This window comes from Ochotona curzoniae, unplaced genomic scaffold, assembly GCF_017591425.1.
Source record: "Ochotona curzoniae isolate NIBS_2020 unplaced genomic scaffold, NIBS_Ocur_1.0 patch378, whole genome shotgun sequence".
Lineage (NCBI taxonomy): Eukaryota > Metazoa > Chordata > Mammalia > Lagomorpha > Ochotonidae > Ochotona > Ochotona curzoniae.
This window is the reverse complement of record NW_024466948.1, coordinates 937,325-947,909: the sequence shown is the minus strand read 5'-3', so window position 1 is coordinate 947,909 and position 10,585 is coordinate 937,325. Positions and strand designations below refer to the sequence as shown.

At 41.2% G+C, this 10,585-nt stretch overlaps 1 pseudogene; it reads right to left on the bottom strand.

The window, feature by feature from the left end:
* Positions 1-9,751: 9,751 nt before the first annotated feature.
* LOC121167495 lies at positions 9,752-9,926 on the bottom strand (annotated as a pseudogene).
* Between the last annotated feature and the right edge of the window lie 659 nt (positions 9,927-10,585).

Below are 10,585 nucleotides of genomic sequence, written 5' to 3'. Positions count from 1 at the left end.
GTTTTATGCAGCTCAGAAGTTTCATATGTTCCATTGAGCTTATTGGGTATGCCCCAAAATTTGAGACTTAAAGAAGTTAATTTAGACAGATACAAATCTAGTCCATAGTCTTAAATTAATGTTCACTCTGACAAAAGTTGAAACCTAACAATTCTTTTACATCTAAGTTCTGATGTTCAAATATTCAAACTACTAACTGAACTCACAACATGCTAGGCTGGGAAGAGTTATAACTATGTTATGTTTTGTTATTTAGACTTCAACAAAGAAACTTTTCAAGTGCCAGGATGTACATCAAACACCTGATGACTTCTGCCTTCTATCAGGAACCACTAGATGGACTTCTACAGCTGCTATTACCCAACGGCGCCCCCTCTCAGCAGGAAGTAGCTAAGAGTGGATGACGACGCCCCTTCTCCCTAAAAACAGTTGGGGTGTTGGCTGTGCGTCCTTTGCTGGTGTCATAGATAATCATTATCCAAATGACCCCTTAATACAATTTATGAGAAATCATTCCTTTGTTTTCCCCAAAGTTACTTCTCATAGCCCCCTGAAAGAAGGAATTACAATTTTTACAGATGGTTCCTCAAATGGAATGGCTGCTTATGTCGTTCAAGGCCAATCTTTCCCAATAAAATCCCCTTATGTGTCTGCTCAATTAGTTGAATTGTTTGCTGTGCTTCAGGTTTTTAAAAGGTTTCCAACAGCCGCTTTTTTTTTTTTTATTGTTGCTTACATTGTATTATGTAGTACAGTTTTATAGGCACTGGGGATTCCCCCCACCCCTCCCATACCCCTCCCCCCATGATGGATTCCTCCACCTTGTTGCATAACCATAGTTCAAGTTCAGTTGAGATTCATTGCTTGCAAACACATGCCTAGCATAAAGTTCAGCGTCTTATTGTCCAGATAAGTTCAGTGGCCTCTTGGGGAGACCTTCTATGGTCTGAAGATAGGTCTAACAGAGTAAAGATCCAGTCAGTTAAAAGCCCCAACAAGGCCTCAGTATCAATATACAACATTATGGAATTAATTGACATAGTATTGGGTAAACAATATGTTAAAAATAATGCAAGTTCCCTTCTTTGAAACATCTGGGTTGAGACAGTATCAATGACAGGTTCAAAAAATAACAAACAACCAAACAAAAAAATTACAGGTTAAATCAAGGCAAACATGTGGTATCTAATCTTTTGGGATTCGCTCATTTCCCTTAGCATTATAGTTTCCAGTTGTGCCCATTTAGCCACAAAGAACTGCATTTTGTTTTTTTTAATAGCTGAGTAGTATTCCATGGAGTAGATGAACCAAAGCTTTCTTATCCAATCTTCTGCTGATGGGCATTTCGGTTGCTTCCATGTGTTTGCAATTACTGATTGTGCTGCAATGAACATAGGGATGCATGTTGGTTTGTCGTAAAACAGGTGTTTTGGATATATTCCTAGGAGTGCTATTGCTGGGTCATATGGTATGCAGATTTTGAGTTGTCAACAGCCGCTTTTAATTTGTATACAGATAGTGCTTATATAGCCCATTCCATTCCTTTATTAGAGACAGTTCCATATATTAAGACCACTTCCACAGCTTTTCAGCTTTTTGTTCAGATACAATCCTTAATTAGAGAAAGAAGAGACCCCTTTTTTATAGGACATTTGAGAGCCCATACAGGACTCAAGGGACCCTTGGCTGAAGGAAACACTCAAGCCGATGCTGCCACACAGCTGGTTTTCCTAACCCTGGATCCCTCTGTATCCGAGGCCCACCGAGCACATGCCTTACATCACTTAAACGCGCTCACACTTCGCCAGATGTTCAAGATCACCAGAGAACAGGCTAGAGAAATTGTTAAAAGTTGTAACTCCTGTGCTCAGTTTTCTCCAGTACCTCATTTAGGAGTCAACCCCCGAGGCTTAATCCCAAATGATAGATGGCAAATGGATGTCACACACTTTCCATCCTTTGGTAGACTCAAATATATCCATGCAACAGTGGATACCTATAGTGGGTTTATTTATGCCACAGCGCTAACTGGAGAGGCTTCCAAGGATGTTATTACTCACATGCTACAAAGCATGTCAGTTATGGGCAAACCTAACAGCCTTAAAACTGATAATGGCCCAGGGTACACAGGAGCTAAGTTTCGACAGTTTTGCTCTCAACTAAAAATTAAACATGTTACTGGCATCCCTTATAATCCACAAGGACAAGGAATTATTGAAAGGACACATCAGACCTTAAAAAATATGCTCAAGAAGTTAGAATTCTCCACAGATTTATCTGTGACACCCACTCCTAGGAATAGATTGAATCATGCCCTTTTCATTATAAATTTCTTAACCCTAGATAATAATAATCGATCTGCTGCTGATCGACATTGGCATTCCACAACTCAAGATTCACATGCCTTAGCCATGTGGAAGGATCCCCTCACAGGAGCATGGAAAGGACCAGACCCAGTGCTTATCTGGGGACGAGGCTCTGCCTGCGTGTATGACAGAGAAAATGCAGAACCACGCTGGCTGCCAGAGCGGCTTCTTAGAGCCGTTAACTCACCACTGTCCAGAAAGGAGGCCAACTCCCTCTCTGAGACATCTTCCTCTCCTTCTTTTCCAGATGCTGCTAATTCTACGAACGCGATTGATGGTGATCCTTTACAACCTCTGGGTCTTGTGGATTCTGAACCAATGGGCACTGATGACTGCTATTGGCCTCAGACCACAACCTCATAATCCACACCAACCATGGAACTACACCTGGGTCGTGCTGTCCGAGCGGCGTGATATCATTTGGTCAACATCTCGGATCACCCCTCGTGTATGGTGGCCAGAAGTCTTAACCCCGGACTTATGTAAGCTTGCTCTTGGGGCTGCCAACTCTTGGGGACTTAATACTCTCTTCGGACTTTCTGTAGCACCTGAACTGCCTGACCAATCCTATGACCCAGGATGTGCTGATACTCGACAACGAGTTCTCCTCCAAGCCACCGATTTTTATGTGTGCCCCGGAAGCCACCGTGATCGTCACCTTCTTCATAAATGCGGTGGCTCTGTTGACTATTTCTGTGCCTCTTGGGGATGTGAAACTACAGGCACTGTTTACTGGGTTAGAGACTCAGAGAATAAAGATCTGATTACTGTCAGACGCAACTTCAGCTACCCAACTACAGCAGCAGTCTATGGCCTCACTTTCCTTTCCTCCTATTATGATGACACCGCTGCATGCCGTCCCAATCATCCTGACACAAAGGGTTGGTGTACTCCTTTAGAAATCCGGTTCACCTCTAGAGCACACACCAACCAAGAAGAGACTTGGATGAGAGGCCATGATTGGGGACTTAGATTGTACCAGTCAGGGAAAGACACGGGCGTATTATTTTCCATCAAATTGTTAAAAGAACCTGTTAATGCTAAATATCCTGCTAATATTGGACCAAATAATGTTATTGCATATAAGCCTCCTTTACCTCGACCTCCTATCCGACCTCCCATTCCTTCCCCAACCCCTCAATCTCTCCCATCTTCTATCAATGCTCGCTCCCCGCCTCCCTCACCATCTCCTCCTTTACGCCTCAATCTCCCTGCCCTCCTTCCTGACAATCTTATCTTGACCTTGGTTAACCAAACCGCCTTAACAGTCAATGAATCTTCACCTGAATTTATGAATGACTGTTGGCTTTGTACAAATGCCCGTCCCCCATTTTATGAAGGTATTGCTTTAATTGATGTTTTTTACTATTCCAATTCTTCCTCCTCTTGTAGGTGGACCAGCAGCGACTGGTCTGGTATGTCTTTAACCCAGGTTGTTGGTCTAGGTCTCTGCTTGACTACCTCCCACAGATCCCCCCATTTAGGTTCCTTCTCTTACTTGTGTAATTCTACCATTATTCCAGCAGCCCATTCTCAATACCTTCTTCCCCCTAGTGATGCTTGGTGGGCCTGCACTGGCGGCCTCACCCCCTGCCTTTCCTATCAGGTTTTTTCACTTCATAAGGAATTTTGTATTTTAGTCCAGTTAGTTCCTCATTTGTCCTATTATGCCTCCGAGGAATTCTTACAACTATGGGAGTCCAATCCCACTTCCCTCTCCCGTTCAAAACGTGAGCCTATCACCGCCCTTACCATTTCTGTTCTGCTGGGACTTGGCGCTGTCGGCGCTGGCACTGGCATTTCCTCTCTCATTCTTTCCCAGAATCGGTATGCCGAGTTGCGTTCCACCATTGATGAAGATATACAACGTTTACAACAAGGCATTGATGATTTAACTGATTCTCTCTCCTCCCTAGCTGAGGTAGTGTTACAAAATCGCCGTGGCTTAGATCTATTGTTCTTACAGCAAGGAGGCCTATGCGCTGCTCTTAAAGAGGAATGTTGCTTTTATGTAGATAATACAGGTGTTGTAAAGGAGAGCATGAAAAAGATTCGCGAAGGTCTTAAAAAACGACAACTACAAAGGGAAAAGGAGGAAAGCTGGTATAAAAATTGGTTTTCTTTGTCCCCCTGGCTCACTACCTTATTACCCACTATATTGGGGCCCCTAGTTGGATTATTGCTTTTGATCTCCTTTGGTCCCTGGGCATTCACTAAACTCACTAACTTGGTAAAACAACAAATTGAAAATTTAGCTGCAAAACCCATTCAAGCATATTACCACCGCTTAGTTCTAGAAGATAGATTGTGTTCAGAGAGCCCTGACTCGAGAAGTGAACCCCCACGTTGTAATGCGCGGCTCCAGTCTTCTGATCGGTTCGCCTAAGGTAATGTGGCCGTTTACGGTAGGGGCAGTGTTTTCCTGGCAGGGCTGTCATTAATGGCAGCGTTGCCAGGGAATACATGCCCCAGCTATGAATTGTTACATGGCCCTTTTCTAGTAAGCGTGTAGCCAATGACAGGCACCTTTCTGATACCCCACCAACCTAAGACAGGGAGCCCTGGATGACTGGCAGGGCTGCCCAAAGATGGGTAAGAGCTGAGGGTCCCTCAGAATGAACCTAAGACAGGCAGCGCTTATCTTGCCTCAACGAACCTTTTTTTTTCTTTCTTTTCGCCGCTTTCATTGATATATAGAAAAGAGGGGGATGTCAGGAGCCATGTACTATAGCCACACTGAAGCCATTTTGAATATAGAACTATGGGCCAGTGGAAAACCCCCGGCTGGCTAGATGCTTGGGAAAGAAGTTATGAAACTAATCACACGCTTAGCTTCAATTGTTTCTAGCAACTGTTTTAGAATGTGATTTATGCTGTACCTGCCGACATTTTGTTACTGATTACCTATGCTATTGTTGATATGCTGGTTACTATGGTTGATATGGTGGCTGCTCAAGAACAATCGGTCTGGAGACCATGGCTTGCGTCCTAGTTTCTCCCTTCCTCCCTGAGCCTTAGTTACTGAAGAATATAAAAACCCTCAACTAAAATCAATAAACTGACAGCTTGATCAGACATCCTGTCTTGCTGTCCGTTCTTTGTGTCTCTTGTCCGCCAATCTCTCCTAGGTGGTTGCGACCCCCGTTGACTGTCCTGCTGGACGGGACAGATTATATCTAGCAGCATGTTATTTAACTTCATGGCATTGTAAATTTCTATTTCTCTTCCTGATGTTGACTTTTATTGCGACTTTTCATTTCAGGGGATGTACAGTAGCTGTGTAATGGAGACTATCATACCCAGATGTGAGGATACAATGCATTATGCATCTCTACTTCCAGACAAAGATGGACTCCCAATGAAACTGTTTGCTATATCATGACAGTAGGATGCTGGACTCTGCCACTGTCCATGCCTGCAGTAATGGACATATTACTGTGTATGAAGAACTATAATATAGTTACTATATAGTGATGGAGGAGAGAATTGGGGAGAGGCCTATGGAACTGTATCATAAAATGATAATAATAAAAAGAAGTAAAAATTAAATAAAACAATAACCTTGCATGTTTTAGGGAACTTATCCTGATTCTGGAGTGTAATGTATGCATGAATTTAAGCATCATAAGGATGTACTGAGTAATTGCGTTATTCTAGACATGAGGCTAATTACTAAGGGTAAGATGCTGAGAAAGACAGATGATATTTCCTGCCTCACTTGATCTTACATTTGAGTTAGCAGTTGCAGAGTATTATAAAAATTGCTCTGTCGCTGTCCTGCAGTGATGGACTTGGGGCATGGAGTCAATAATAACATGCATGGACTACTGACTGGTGGTCAACAGCTGAAGTTTATTAACAGCACCAGACTTTTTAAAAAAGGTTTTCATGGTCATGTAGGCACCCAGAGAGAAGGAGCTTGAACCATTTACATCTCCACAGCAAGGTAGAGTTGCCATAACACAACTTGTTTATACCTAAACCTGTAAACCAGGTTTCCTGTTCATTCACCTCCATATCAATTGCTCCTGGCACCTTCAGGGGAGATGCAACTGGCTATGTCTCCCACAATAGCAAAGATTCTGAATGTCCTTCTACAGTGCTCCAGTAGGCAAAGTATAAATCACCATAGGGTTCAAGTGTTCATTTATGAAGCAATAAGGGGTTGAGGGTTAGAAGTAGCTTTCAGGATTAGTCATTTGCACCTGCAGATTGGATTTGTAATTTAGGCTTTAACCTTTTGAAGAGCAGTGCTGATGTGTAGTTATTTAATCACAAAAAGGACGTAGTGTGAGGATCTGGTGGCTTTCAATTCCTGCGTATTTGGGGCTCAAACCATCAAACTTGCATCTACAATTGGGGTTGGAATTTTCCCCCCAGTATAGCTTCCTGCCTCCTTAAAAAAGCAATCATCCATGTTATCATTATTTTTTGCTCCATTTCCACGGGCCTGCATCTGTTAATGTGACTCTATCCAGTGTCACCTCATGCAGCTTCTGGCTCAGAAGGTAATCACTATGACCATCTGTGTCCTCTGCTGTGAAATGGCAGCTGACGCACTCTCTTTGACATAGTATAAAGGACCTCTTCCCCTCAGGATTGAGCACAGGACTGGGAAAATCCTCTCACACTGACAAGCAGTAAGAGAAAATCAGTTCAGGGAGAGGCAGCAACACAGAATCATAGACTTTGGGCTTTCCCTCCTATAAACTCTGAGTAAATCAGAGAGTGTTAGAGTCAACTACTGCTATGTAAAAGGGGAGCTGGCAAACAATCCTTGTCATATCTTTTTCTCCCATTGTGGGATCCATCCTTCCCACCATTTTCATTTCTCTGTGGATGCTCATAAGTCCCCAGGCTGCCTGCAAACTAAAGAACATCCTTATGTTCTTTGTAAAGTCTGGATCTGGAACTTTTAGGCTTTCTTTTCTCTTCTTTCACTTCTATTTTTGTCCTACTCCCACCAAAAAGGAGCAATGAATAAAACTCACAACACATTGACTCAAAAGAAAGAATTGTGTCAAGTATTTTGTGAGGAGTCAGACTGGGTATTAGGCAGTTAGGGTATTCTGGGTCTGTGAATCATTTTTCTCAAATATAAAATGATATTTTCCCCACTGTGTCTTAAATTCACTAGAGCACATTTCTCCCAAGAGACAAGTGCATAATGAACATATCAAGAACATGCTTTCCCCAAGAGATAAGGATGAAATCAACATATCAGTTCCCCACCTAAAGTGACCACCCAATTCCATCTCAGGGTAGTGTCAGACTGGTCTCTTTATCATTAGAATGAGACTGAGGAAGTTAACTGGTAACACCTTTTGGGGCCTTTTGTCCCAAAGCCAGGTATCATGGAAACCAGGAATTTTCCTTTGTTTTTGGAGAAACTCCTTTGAAGCAAAATTTTAAAAGATGCCAACACCCCCTGTGCACAGGTCTCTCCTTTCTTGAAGCCCCCTCCCGTTACTAGGATGGGAGCATCTTTTCTCCTTTCTTCTAATAAATCTTGCTTTAAAACTAAACTGTGTCCTCAAGAAAATTATTTTTCCTGGGAGACAAGAATTGGAGTTGCTGCCACATTTTGTGTCCAAAAGTCCTACATCAGTATGGGATTTAGAAAAAAAGAAAAAAGAAACTTCGCTCTTAAAAGGCAATACAAAGCTAGGTGATTTTTCTTCATGGATACATCAATAGGAATTTATTCATTCTCATAATATGCCCAAGATTAAGTATTTCCAGCTTTCCTGATCAGCTTTTTCTGTTGGTTCAGAAGTGTGGCAGGTTTGGAGGTTAAGAAAGAGTACCTGTTTTCTGTTCAGTTTGGAGAGCTGCAGGAAACTATAAGGGAAGTCCATGAGCATAAAAGTAAAAAGATGGTTGGGGGAATGAGGAATGTGGAGTGTTAGTGGGAAATGAGCACAGGGCAGTCTTCACAGGGATTCATGGTAAAACAAAAATCAAAAAGCAAACCAAGTGTGACCAGAGAGCTACAAAGAAGGAAAGAGAACCTGAAGGCAAAGATCAGAAGAAAATGGAAAAATAGATCAGATAGACAGAGACCAATAAGGAAAGCTTAGAACAGACAGGAGGCAGTCAGCTTGGACTCCCATATACCTTTATCAGGTAGGACACAAAGATTAGTTACTCCTCATTATGGTGCTAAAGATTTCTCTGTACACCCCTCCTAAAATGTTTTGTTCCGCAGTTGTTAACATATGGTATGTTTGATTTATAAGCCTATTTAAACTAACCTAAAATTCATGAAGTTCAGTAGGAATCACACTTGAGAACTATAAGCTGCTAAATATAACAATGAAAATAGACACAAGATAGCTGAACAGTACCCTATATCTTTTATAAGGTGTATACCAGCCGGTTGTATAAAACTACAATTGAAATGTCAGTGAAGCAGCCATAGGATTCGGTTAAGAACTTGCATTTTCTAACATATTGGTCACTCTATACCATGTCAATTAACTTCATGATGTTGTAAATTGTTGTTGAAGCTGGATAGTGGCTTTTCATTGGAGGGGATGATATTCTACCAGCTCTACTTTCAGACCAGGGATGGTCTCCCAGTGAAACTGTTAAATTTATCTGGACAATAAGATGCTGGACTCTATGTGGCCCATACCCACAATGAAGGAATCATGACTGGATACAAACTGTACTACTGTAACAATATGGAGGAAATCAATTTGGGGGAGGGCTTTTTGGAGGGGTTGGGGGAACCCCAGAGCCTATGAAACTGTGTCATAAAACAAAATTTAAAAATTTTTAAAAAGGAAGAAAATGGGAAATTTGCAGTGTCTGAAGGAATTCTGAGTATGTCTGACAGTATACACTTGCTGATAAAGAGGTAAGGAAACAGGCTATTGAACTCACATTGGTAAGACTGTAATACCATAAAGTTTCTTTGAAGGTTAATTTGTCACAACTCTCTAAAAAACTCTTTAAATGCAAATGTCCTTTGATGGGATTCAACTGTAGAAATTATCTTGCATATATTTGGTCCTATAGAAACACCAGGTTTCTGTAATATTATGATGGGAATAAAACAGAAACAATCAATCTGTATCAATAGGGAATTGTTAAAATACATGAAGACAAATTTATATAATACTATGTATGCAGTGATTGAAATACATTTTAGTGGCAAAGTGGAAAAAATGTTGGACAAAGTAATAGAATTATATATTGACTAAGATACTTCAGAAAGTTCCTAGAAAATAAAGTTTAAAATGAGTTTATTTGGGCCAATGCCATGGTACAGATTTTGTTTTTCCAGGTTCATAATTTATTGTACAAATTGAATCACCACACGTTGAGTTAATTAGCTTCTCCGGGCAGGAGGGCAGATGGGGAAATGATTTGTAATCCACTTATGTTGCTTTCACAGCTGGAATTTTTAGACCTTAAGCTGAAGTACATAACCAGCAAAGCAATGCCTCCATATGTGGCTAGTACACAATTCATTCTGCCTGTGAGCCTGTAAGAGTTGAAACATTTTTTGATTTCAGTGAGCTGGAATTGGGCATCAGTTTCTGGACCTGCCATGACATCAATCTTCTTAGAGCTACCAACTCCTCAGCTGGTGTCCTTCAAGGCCTACCGAGAACAAACTGGGCCCAGCCGGAAGCCATGGTACAGATTGAGCTTTCATCTGTCACGCTAGTGTCCCATGTGGGTACAGGTCCCAGTCCTAGCTTCCCCATTGCCAATCTAGCTCTTTGTGTATGGACTAGAAAAGCAGCAGAGGATGGCCCAAATCCTTGGGTCCCTGCAACAACATTGGAAACCTAGAAAAAGTTTCTGGCTGTAGATCTTTCCCTTTCTAGAAATCTGTCATTCAAAAAATAAAATTCTTTTAAACAATGAAGTTATTTTGATGCAAAAATCAAAATTCATTCAATCTTTTTTGTGTAATATGCCTTATAACAAGCTTTTTAAAAGTCCCTAGTATGTATTTCAAGCTTTATTTTTTACTATTTATATATTTTATATTATTATCTTTATGCTACAGTTCCATATGTACAGGGATTCCTCCCTCCACCCTTCCCCCAGTTTTCCCTTATATTATCACAATAATACAGTCCTTCAGCTATAGCCTTAAGTCCTACATTCTGCTATTTCAATATATTGTGGCACTGTAGTTATAGACAATTGTACATAGTCTAGTATGCTATTGTAAAGTTACATATATCAAGTTTTCATTG